General features: G+C 36.5%; 1 non-coding gene across 1 annotated transcript; it reads right to left on the reverse strand.

Moving 5' to 3' along the window:
• Window positions 1–630: 630 nt before the first annotated feature.
• LOC122119005 lies at window positions 631–737 on the reverse strand. Its single transcript, XR_006149493.1, has one exon. It is a non-coding gene; the product is annotated as a U6 spliceosomal RNA (small nuclear RNA).
• Between the last annotated feature and the right edge of the window lie 11,716 nt (window positions 738–12,453).

The following is a 12,453-nucleotide window of genomic DNA, read 5'->3' on the forward strand; positions in this document are numbered from 1 at the left end:
ATGGGGAGAAACATACAAAGAAACAAAAAAAATGACATCGCACATTATAAGTACGTTAGAAACAATAGCAAGAAACAAAAAAAACCACTTGTGTCCCTACCTTGGCGTTCAATTTCTTTAACATCATCTTATCTGGATATATGCACATATCTTTTGAACTTTTCTGCTTATCCAAGACATATATTCGTTATTGAAAATAAGGGAAATCATGGGACCTGTATTTATTTGGACTTGGCTTACTTTACACAATAATTTTTTTTCCAAGTCTTTCCATTTCCTATCAAATTGGGAGATGTCATTCTTTCTGATGGAGACATAGAATTCCATTGTGTATATATACCACATTTTCTTGATCCATTCATCTAATGGAGCATCTGGGTTGATTCCATATCTTAGCTATCGTAAATAATGTTGCAATAACCATAGTTGCGCTGGTAGTTTTAGTATGGTCTTGATTATGATCATTTGGGTAAATCCCCAGAAGTGGGATTACTGTGTCATAGAGGAGTTTATGTGGAGTCTTTTGAGGAAACTCCATACTACTTTCCAAAGTAGTTGAACAAGTTTACACTCCCACCAAGAATGCAGTAGAGTTCCCTTGTGGCCACATACCTTTCAGCATCTGTTGTAAAAACTATGGAACGCTCCACGAATTTTCATGTCATCCTTGCGCCTGGGGTGTGCTAATCTTCTCTGTATTGTTCCAATGTTAGTGTATGTGATGCTAAATTGAGCATAAAACATTTTTTATATAAAGTATAATTTTTATTGATTTTAGTAAACTAGACAATTCAACAAAAAGTAAGTTCAAAAGAATTGTTGTGAAATTTTAGAATCATGTATTTCTTACATAAGCACACATTTAAGAATAAAATCAAGATAGACATACCAAAAACAAAATAATTCTGGATATTTATTGTTCAAGAGATGTGTATGAGGAGGAATTCAATTATTCTATACAAGTCACCTGTCAAAATGAACATTGCAGAAAGTGTTAAGGTTTGTTAAAAGTTTTAATGTTTTAAATATGCTTACTTTGGGGATTTTGCTTATATATGCCAAAAAAAGGACTATTTGGCAAGTATAAAACTTTTCTATAAAGTATTTAAGATTTATGCTAGCCGACATTAAGCATTAAGTATGTACATTTCAGAGTTTATGGAAACTTTATTAATGAGGAGTTGCAAAGTCTTTGTGTAAAGAAGCAGAGTGAAGAGTTAAGACTTTAACTACACAGTTTCTGTTAAAACTTTAGGGATTCCTTACTTTATTTGTTAGCAAGGAATGAATGATGATATAAGCCATAATGTACACATGTATGTTACTATTCACACACATACATATGCACATGTATACATGCACACATGGAGAAAGACACATAATTACAGCCAACATAAGTTTCACCATTTGTTGAATATGCCTAAACGGAATACTTGGAACAATATGTGTTGAAGATGTATTTGTCTCTAAGAGTTCTTTTACCACTCCTCTTATCTCTTAAAACTGGTAGTTTTAGAGAGATTTGACTTACAAAATGCTGTACAAGTGATAGCAAGTCAATTGGGTATAAGTCATATGGTGTCTCCCTTCTTCTCACGGAATTCTTAGTCTTGTAGACACTCTCAACAACCAAAGTAGCAAGAGAATACCCTGGTAAAGAGTAAAGTTATAAGGCTTTAAATGGCATCATTACTTGAGCTCTTTTTCCAACAGCCAGCATGATTTCCTAGGCAGATGAGTGAATCCTCAGAAAACTGGACTCTACATATACATTTAACTAACCTATGTGAAAATTCCTATGAGAGAAATGCTGACTGAGGTCTTGCTGATTTCCTGGCCAAGAAAATAAGAAAAAAAAAGAAAGTATTTTTAATGTTTTAAAGTTTGAGAGTAATTTGTAACCTGTCAATAAATGTGTAGAACACAATTATACCAACTGACAAAAAAATGATGCCATTTCATTTATGTGCTCTTGGACTTGGCCAGTGATTTTAGATGTGTCTACAAAAGTAGAATCAGCATAAATCAAGCCAGCATTTCTTCATTTAAGATATGAGGAAAGGATACTGGTTGACCCATTGTAACAATGAGATATACAAGACACTCTATCAGAGGATGGGTGAAGGCGGGAGGTGGGGAGGAGTGAAGGGAAGGGATGGTAGGGTAAAAACAAAGGAGGGGGTAACAATGCTCAATAAGAAATGTACTCATTACCTTACTTATGTAACTGTAACCCCTTTGTACAGTATTTATAATAAAAATATGTATTAAAAAGATACAAGGAAAACGTGTCCATATATGAAGTGGTATTTGTCACTCAATATAAGTAAGGTATTGGTTTTAGGACCACAGGCTTATTACTTTGGATACTCAAAATCTCTACATGAACACAGTATATTATTTACATTAGAGCCTGCCCACAAGCTAGTGCAGTATAATTGCTATGAGAATTTTTACTACATTCTATATTTGTAATGAAACTAAAAGTATATGCACTATCAACAGATACAAATTTTTTCAGATAAATTTTGTATGCAGTTTGTGGATGGAATTTGGAGAGCAATTTTGATAAGCACAAATTTCATTAAAAAGACCAGTCTGCAAATTATTTATTTTTGGGGGGGAGGTCTGGTCGTGGGGCCTGAACTCTGGGCATGGGCGCTGTCCCTCAGCTCTTCAGCTCAAGGGAAGTGCTCTACCACTTGAGCCACAGTGCCACTTCTGGCTTTTTTCTTTTTGCTTATGTGATGCTGAGGAATCGAACCCAGGGCCTCATGCATGCAAGGCAAGCACTCTACCACTGAGCCACCTTGCCAGCCCCCAGCCTGCAAATTGTAACAAGGAGCTAATACAGCATCATTGAACAGTATGGAACTCCAAGGAGAAGTACTTGGATTGAGACAATATCAGAAAGTGTAACAACCCAAGGACTTTTTAGAAATGTGGCTGCTAGATTTCTCATGTAGAGCTTTCATAACAGTTTGTGAAGCACAAATCAGAACCTCACTGAAGTATAGATGGTTTTCTGTCAACTTTCTGTCATGATCAGTCATTATCAATCAACATATAGCTAATCTTGAATAATCCTCTAATAAAATGTTGATGCCGTGTTTATATGCAGAAAACCTCGGAAGGCTAACTTGTTCCAATTAGGACAGTCTCTATTCTATGATCCAGCTGAGAGAAAACTACGTAAGCATCCATTTACAACCTTCTGAATAATTCTGATTCTGCCCACATCACTTATCTATCCATACGTGTGCCCTAGTGAAACGATTTTAAAAGAATTTATCATTTAAATTTAAATTTAGGGTTCCGGGAAGATAGCAGAGGAGAAGCTGGAAGCTAAACAAGCTCTCATATAGAAAGCAGTATTAGTGCTCCAGTGAAGAGTCCTAAGCCAGAGAATCACACCAAGTGTGCCAACACAGTACAGAGAGTTAGGCCAGAGAGGGAAAATCCAGCCAAGGAGACAAATCTGAGCACTTGCCAGTAGCCGGAGCTGCTATGGTGGGGGCGGTGGTGTCTGTAGCCACCATACCTGCAACACAGAGAGTCTAGGACAAAGGCACCAGATGCAGCAGGAGAGAGGATTCTACTCAACACCAGCAAGAACTGACAAGAGCAGATATCTTCATCCTTCAGATCGCCGACCAGAGATGACCCAGGAATCAGACTCCTGTTTGAGTAGAAGCCTGACTTCCTCATTCCTTCTCAGAGAGCAGAGAAGGGAAGGCCACCCCTACCTGCCCACTACTGGAGATCTCCATCTTTGATACTGGCAAAGGCGTGGCTGAGAATCTACCTCCAAATCAGTCCTTGGATGAAAACAAAAAGTCATTTAGCAGGTCACAGGAAACTAACCTGACCTGCCAGGCTCAGCTCCACCCAGAAGAAAGTCACCCAGCCTGGGCCTGTGCCAGCCCCAGGAGTGGCTTTCATCACTGGGTAAACAGAGCCAGAGGCTGCCCCTCCCTCCAGCAGCCTAGATAATCAATTGAAATTCAGTAACATTAAACATTGAGGATGGCTCCTGGACTGGGCTCTGTGACTGCCTCAGATGCTAGCCCCTCAGGGAAAAGCTACTGTTTGCTAAAAGACCTCAACTCTACCCAGTACCTAGCCCCACCACAGAATCTCCAACCTAGAAGAAACAGCCATCACCCTCTTTTGTGATATTCAAAGCAGATCTCCCTCCCATTGAAGTAGCCTGGGAGGCAGATGACAAAATCCTAGGTAAAGCAAAGCATTTTTCTGCCTGCTCAAACAAACTGACTTAAGAAAACAACCAAGCTACAGGAAAATCAAGCACCACAATCAGACCAGAGACTCCAACAAGAGACTGGTAATGGACACAAGGGAGATACAGGATCTTCCCATCTCACCCCCAAAAAGGAAAGAACTCTTTTTTTGGTACATTTTATTTAAAAATTTTTAAACATTTTTAATTTTTAACTTTAAAAAATTGTTTTCTATTAACTTTTTTTTCTTCTTCTTATAATTTTTATTTTAGGGGTATGTGTGTGTGTGTGTGCTTTTTTTCATATTTGTTTAGCTCTACTGACCTTTGGATCGTTTTTTCCTTTCTTTCTCATTCTTTTCACTTTTTCTTCTCTTTTGTTCTTCTTTGCATGATTTAATCGCTTTTCTGCTCATTCTCAGATATACCTGTAGTCAATTATTAGACCTTATCCCCCATTGTATACACACTTAATCCAGAAAATTATTACTGAATTCAAAACCTTTTAGACTTAAATTCCTTAATAGCCGTATTACCTCTATATACATATATAAAATTTACACATTTTTATTTTTTAATTTTTCACGTCTCCTTTCTATTCCTCCCCTTCTCTTATCCTATTCCCGTCCGTCGCTGAACATTACGTTTTTAATTTGCATAATTTTTAAGTGTTTCACTTTTTAATTTTTAATTTTTTTTTACTAATTTTCCTTGTCTTTTTTTCTCTTTCTTTTTTCCCTCGTCTCTACTATCAATCTATCCAACCTACTTCCTGCTTTGAGATTAGGACTAAGTTAGCTCTCCTTCTACCTTTCCACATCCACCTATTCCTATTTATACCCATATCTCTCACTAAACCTAATAACTTCTTGTTTGCCAAATTCTTCTTTGTGGTTCGTAGCCTATTAATACATAGTTGTTTGATGTTGAAAAGTATATCTGTTGAACTAGATTATATCTGCAGGCTTTGGACTGTGCAACTAAAGACTTTGTTGATGCTTGCCTTAAGATAGTTTTCTAGGACCAAATTGGTGTTACTCTCATCCCAAATGGGCAGTATAAGCTGGAAAATCACAAGAAAACTGGCAAGTCCGGGTATCTCAACTCCACTCATGATAATCAGTGGACAGAACAGATAATGAATAATCCAGAAGAGAGCTCCCAAAAAGCTCTACAAATACTAATGGTAATTATGGTAAATGAAAAGATTGAAAACCTGCAATGGACTCTGTGTGATCATGATAGGGAGAGAGAGGAGGCAAACCAAAGATCAAAACAGGAAGCTCATGGGCATGAGGAAGCTACTCAAAGATACATAAAGGAATTGCCTGAGCAGTTTGACTACACTCAAAAAGAAATAAAGGAATTGTGTGAGCAGGCTGAGATCAAACAAAGAGAACTACAAGAATTGCATGGACGTGAGGAAGCTAATCAAAGAGTAATACAGAAAATGAGAGAGCGGGATGAGAATAGACAGAGATCACTAGAGGCATTCATGCAATCCATAAACAGAGAGCTGAAAGAAGTCAGGGAGTCCACAAAGGGAATGCTGAATGGATCCCAACAGAAGAAATGGGAGTCCAAGGAAACCATAACTAATCAACTAAGTGATTTGAGAATAAACACTGAACACTAAATTAAGGAAGTAAAGAATTTCATACAAGATCTAAAACAAAGATCCCACAAAGAATTTGAATCCATAAAAGCCCAACAACTATAAGGAAATAAAAAAAAGTAGAAAGTCTGGATAGTGGGATAGACCATGCAGAAGACTGAATCCTGAGGATAGAAGACAGCCTAGATATTATAGAGAAAGAACATACAACCATCCAAGACAAATCCAAGAAATATGATAGATCTATTCAACATTCAACCCTTGGAAGACACCATTACAAGGCCTAATCTGAGGAAAATGTGTGTAGAGGAGCACCTAGAGCCAGAAGTCAATGGTCTAAGAAATTTGTTTAACAAGATCCTAGGAGAGAACATCCCAAACATGCAAAAAGATAGGCCTATTCAGATACAAGAAGCTTTTAGAACTCCCAATAGACCAGACCAGAACAGGATATCCCATTGTCACATTATAATATGCACAGGATCAATTCAGACCCAGGAAAAGATCCTTAAAGTTGTCATGGAGAAAAGATCAATCACCTGTAAAGGGAAACCAATTAGAATCACCTCAGATTTCTCAGCAGAGACAATCAAAGCAAGAAGAGCCTAGAATGATGTAAGCCATGCCATAAAGACAAACACGAGTCAACCAAGAATAATTTACCCAGCTATACTCTCCTTAATAATCGGAGGTCAAATAAAACACTTCCATGGCAAAGAAAAATTGAAACTATATATCTCTACCAAACCAGCCCTACAAAAGAATCTTAAAGATGACCTACACAGAGAAAACCAACAAGACCACAATAAAGGCCAAGAAACAGCACCCAAACTAGAATCCAAGAACCATAAGAAGAATACAGTTTCGGCAGCCCCTAACAAGTTGGATAAAATGGCAGGAACTCCTAAATACCTCTGAGTTCTATCTCTCAACATTAACGGACTTAATTCTCCAATTAAGCAACAAAGTGTGTCTACTTGGATTAAAAAGCAAGATCCTTCTATCTACTGCCTTCAAGATTCACTTCTTGGCCACAAATACAAACATTTTCAATTATAAAGGCTAGAACAAAATCTACCAAGCAAATGGTCCCCATAAACAAGAAGGAGTTGCAATCCTAATATCAGATAAAATAGACTTTTAATTAAAATTAGTGAAAAGTTCGGTACATACTAATTAAGGGATTACCCCTTCAGGAGGATATTACAATTCTAAATATCTATTTGCCAAACAACGGAGCACCCAAATTTATCCAAGAAACACTATTTTCCCTCAAATCCCACATAGATCCAAAGACATTAATTGTTGGGGACTTTAACACAGAACTTTCCCCACTAGATAGCTGAATTTCGCAAAAACTCAATAGAGAAACCACAGATATAAAAAACTGCATAAACCAAGTAGATTTAACAAACATCTACTGAATATTTCACCCAGCAGCATTAGACAATACGTTTTTCTCCACAGCACATGGAACATTTTCCAAAATAGACCACATTTTAGGCCACAAAGCAAACTTGTCCAAATTCAGAAACATTGAAGTTATACCTTGCATTCTCTCAGACCGCAAGGGAATAAAATTAGAGCTCAACACCAAAAGCCACCAAAAAAAGTCATGTAGTACATGGATCCTGAACAACACACTACTGAATCACGAGTGGGTCATGGAAGAGATTAGAAAGGAAATTCAAATGTTCATGATATTCAACAAAAATGAACACACCAATTTGCTGTGTCCGCTGGGACACAGCAAACACAGTATTCAAAGGCAAGTTTATACCTCTGCGTTCCTACATCAACAAATTGGAGAGATGTGAAACCAATTTAATGAGACATCCGAGCCTCCTTGAAAAAGAGCAGCAAGATAAATACAATCCAGTAGATGCAAATAAATAATTAAAATTAAATCATAATTAAATGAATTGGAATGTAAAAAAAAAAATAGAAAGAATTAAGAAACCAAAGAATTGAGTCTTCAAAACATTTAACAAAATTGACAGACGTTTAGCAAACTTAACAGAAAAAGAAGAGAACACACCCAAATAAACTCAGAGATAAGAATGGAAATATCAGAGAAACAACTAAGATTCAGAACATTATAAGGGAATGCTTCTAAAACCTTTAAACTATTAAGTTTGAGAACTTGGCAGAAATGGACCTTATCCTAGCAAATACTGACATGCCGAAACTAAGCCAAGATGAGTCAAACTATCTTAAAAGGCCTATACCAAGCATTGAAATAGAACCAGCAATAAGAGACCTCCCATGTAAGAAAAGCCCAGGACCAAATGGTTTTACAGCAGAATTCTATAAGGCCTTCAAAGCAGAGATCACACCAATACGCCTCCAACTCTTCAATGAAACTGAAAGAGAAAGTTCACTAATGAACTCATTCTATGAGGCCATCATAACACACATCCCAAAACCATGAAGGGCCTCATCAAGGAAAGAGAACTATAGACCCATTTCGTTTATGAACATTGATGCAAAGTTTCTCAACAAAATTTTGGCCACTTGACTTCAACAATTCATCCAAAAAATCATACATCAGGGTCAAACAGGATTCCTTTCAGGGATGCAAAGCTGGTTTAATATATGCAAATCAATTAATATAATTCATCACATCAACAGCAGCAAGGATAAGAACCACACGGTTGTCTCAATAGATGCAGAAAAAGCATTCGACAAGATCCAACACCCCTTTATTATGAAGGTTCTGGAAAAATTAGGAATCCATGGAACATTCCTCAATACAATAAAGGCTGTATATGACAAACCTATAGCCATCATTTTACTTAATGGTGAAATACTAAAGCTATTTCCTCTTACTCAGGAATGAGACAAGGATGCCCACTCTCTCCACTTCTCTTCAATCTAGTATTTGAATGACTAACTACAACAATAAGACAAGGTGAAAATATAAAAGGGATCCAAATACGTTAAGAAGAAGTAAAACTCTCCCTCTTTGCAGATGAAATGTTCTTGTAATTAAAGAATCGCACAGAGTCCACTCCAAAATTACTCAAGCTGATTCAAAACTTTGGCAAAGTAGCAGGGTGTAAAATTAATCCTCAAAAATCAATAGCTTTTGTGTATGCCAACAATAAGAAAAGTGTGGCTGAAATTAGGAAAGCAACTCCATTCGTAATAGCTCCACAAAAAGTAAAATACCTAGGAATTAGCCAAAGAAGTGAAGGGTATCTATGATGAAAAGTTTAAAAAACTGAAAAAAGAAATCAAAACTGAACTTAGAGAGTGGCAAAAACTCCCATGCTTCTGGATTGGAAAGATCAACATCGTGAAAATGGCAATATTTCCGAAGACTATCTACAAATTCAAGGTGATTCCTATCAATATTCCAACCTCATTCTTCAAGGAAATAGAACAGGCACTCAAAAAATTCATATGGAACAATAAAAGACCCTGAATAGCAAAAAATGATCCTTAACAGAAAGAACAGTGCTGGAAGAATATCAATACGAATTCAAATTCAACTACATAGCCATAGTAATCAAAACAGCTTGGTACTGGCACAAGAAAGACCTCAGGACCAATGGAATAGAATTGAAAACCCAGAAATGAACCTACAGAACTATAGCCATCTAATCTTCGATAAGGGAGCTAAAAAATAGAATGGAAGAAAGACAGCTTCTTCAGTAATTGGTGCTGGCAAAATTGGTAAACAACTTGTAGAACACTAAAGCAAGATACATATGTATCACCCTGAACCAGAATCAACTCCAAATGGATCATAGACCTCAGAGTCAAAGCAGACACTCTGAAAACATTACAGGATGGAATAGGAGAAACCCTAGGTCTTGTTGGCACAGGCTGACATTTTCTTAGTAGAGACCTGGAAACACAACAAATCAAAGAAAAGTTGGACAAATGGGATTGCATAAAATTGCAGAGCTTCTGCATGGCAAAGGACATAGCTAGCAAGATTAATAGAAAGCCTACGGATTGGGAGAAGGTCTTCACTAGCCATAAAATGGACAAGGGTCTCTTATCTAAAATATACCTGTAACTCAAAAATTAAATCCCCCCCAAAAAAATCTTCAAAGAAGATAAATAAGTGGGCTAAAGACTTAAAGAGAATGTTCTCTAAAGAAGAAAGAAGGATGGCCAGTAGACAAATGAAGAAATGCTCAACCTCCCTAGTCATATAAGAAATATAAATCAAAACAACATTGAGATACCACTTCATGCCAGTTAGAATAGCAAAATTCAAGAACTCTAATAACAACAGATGCTGGAGGGGATGTGGAAAGAAAGGAACATGAATGTATTGTTGATGGGAGTCTAAACTTGTTCAGCCAGTTTGGAATTAATTATTGAGGTTCCTCAAAAGTCTTCACATAGAGCTCCCCTATGACCCACCAATCCCACTTTGGGTATTTACCCAAATGTTCACAAACAAGACCACACTAGAGCTTCTAGCACAACTATGTTTATTGCATCATTATTTACCATAGCTAATATATGGAATCAACCCAGATGACCCTTAGTAGATGAGTAGATCACGAAAATGTGGTAAATGTACACACTGGAATTCTATGTCTCCATCAGAAAGAATGACATTGCTCCATTTGTTAGGAAATGGAAAGATTAGGAAAAAAAATATATTAAGTGATGTAAGCCAGGCCCAAAGAAACATTAAGTGCCATGTTTTCCCTTATTTGCAATAACTAGTATATGTCTGAGACAAACAGAAACTGTCAGACAAGTTGATGTTAGGGAAATGAAACCTAACATATATATTCAATTGTTTATTTTTCCTGTAATGCGATTGTTTCTAACACATTTATAAGATTATTTCTTTTTTGCTTTGTATGTCCCTCCTCCACTGTAAAAAACCCTGCTTTCACTGTACTTGATGTTGTTATAATTTGTGGAGGGGAAGGGAAAAAGCAAATCGTTTAACTAATAGGGATACAGTTTGACCATTACAACAATGAGATGTACAAGTCATTATGTAGAAAACAAACTTTAAAATTTTGGTGGGGGGGGGAGGATTGGTTGGGGAGTGGGGAGAGGACAGGAAGTTATGGGAAGGGGAAACAAAGGAGGAAGCTACCATGCTTGATAAGAAATGTAGTCATTATCTTGCCCATGTAATTGAAACCCCTTTGTACAGTACTTTCACAACAACAGCAAAACAATAAATTTAAATATGGAATCAAATTAGTTCCAATAATGCATTGCATTAAGGTATTTAGAAATAACTGAGAAACTTAAAGCTGCATAAGATTTTTTTTATTGGAAATGAAGGGATATTGGAATTTGGTTCTCTACATTTTAAGCAATTTGCATAAAAGAATAGGCAAAATAAAATTTACATTTTCAGCAGACTTGATACGCTAAATTTTGTATATTGAAAGGGAAACAAGCCTCAACAATATGCCAATTCTCTTCTTATTAATCTCTAAAGGTTTATGCTCTGGTCTCTGAATATTAAAACCTCAAAAAATTTATGTTTAGCTAGTTGTGCAGAGGGGTTTTGCTTCATCATGTCAGTGTTGAATAGAGTGTATGTGCATTTCAATATACAGTGCATCTGGATTATTGTCAAACTTCACATTTTTCTTCCTTCCCTTACCCCAACCCCACCTATCCCTTCATGTTTCCTACTTATATTCTGACGTGTACATTGAATGTTATGAATGTATTAGTCCACCATTTGCCTCTCCATTCTTCTACTCTACTCCCTTTTAGCCCAGATCCCCTTTTAAGACTTGTTTCAAATTCACGGTATTTTGTTAGATATCTCTACTTTGGCATTTGGCTATGGGCTTGCCACATCCTCTCTTCCAGGTTTGACCAACATAAATGAGTATATTTCTCCACAAAACTAATCTCAGAATGGCTAAGATAGATCTCCTTTACTATTCACCTTCTGTCCTAAATTTAGAATTGGACTTTCAGGGCCATCCAATAGAGCATTTTTATTCTCTACACACTGAAGTTGGAAGGGAAATAATTTCCATGCTCTTAGCATTATGTTATCTGTCCTGAATTCCCATCGCTTATCATTTCAGAAGTCTAAATTTAAAGTCATATTTTCTGAATTATATTCACACAGTATAAGTGAATATCAAGGGTAATTTACCTAGTATTGGAAGTTTAGGGACGATCTTCAATTTCTGATGATAGAAGCAGGAATCAGTTTTAATTTTCAGTTTACACTATGTAGTGAGCCCTGTAGTCCTCTAAATTTTCGTTAAATTTCAAATTACTTTCTGTTAATAATTTACAAAGTTTTATTTCAGTATTTGAAATGCTGCTCCAATTATTTTAAAAGTTTCACAATAAGTTAGACTGAAATTTTTCCTCCCATGTTCTCCACAAGTTCAGGTTAAGTCTCCTTTCACTTTATATTTTTTGAAACCAAGGGATGAGGGTAAACAGAGTGATGATCATTACTCAGATATCTCCTTCTTCTTCTGTTTCTGCTTTTCTTGTTGAGAGGAAGACTGGAGCAGGGAACAAGATTTATGCTTGACTACACCATACAAGGTAGCATTCCTGGCATGTCAATTATTGTTTCTCAGAATCACTTAAATTGCTTCCTCTTGCCTTCTCTCTGACAGTAACCTAA

This window comes from Dipodomys spectabilis, unplaced genomic scaffold (genome assembly GCF_019054845.1).
Source record: "Dipodomys spectabilis isolate Male_0828 unplaced genomic scaffold, ASM1905484v1 ptg000159l, whole genome shotgun sequence".
Classification (NCBI taxonomy): domain Eukaryota; kingdom Metazoa; phylum Chordata; class Mammalia; order Rodentia; family Heteromyidae; genus Dipodomys; species Dipodomys spectabilis.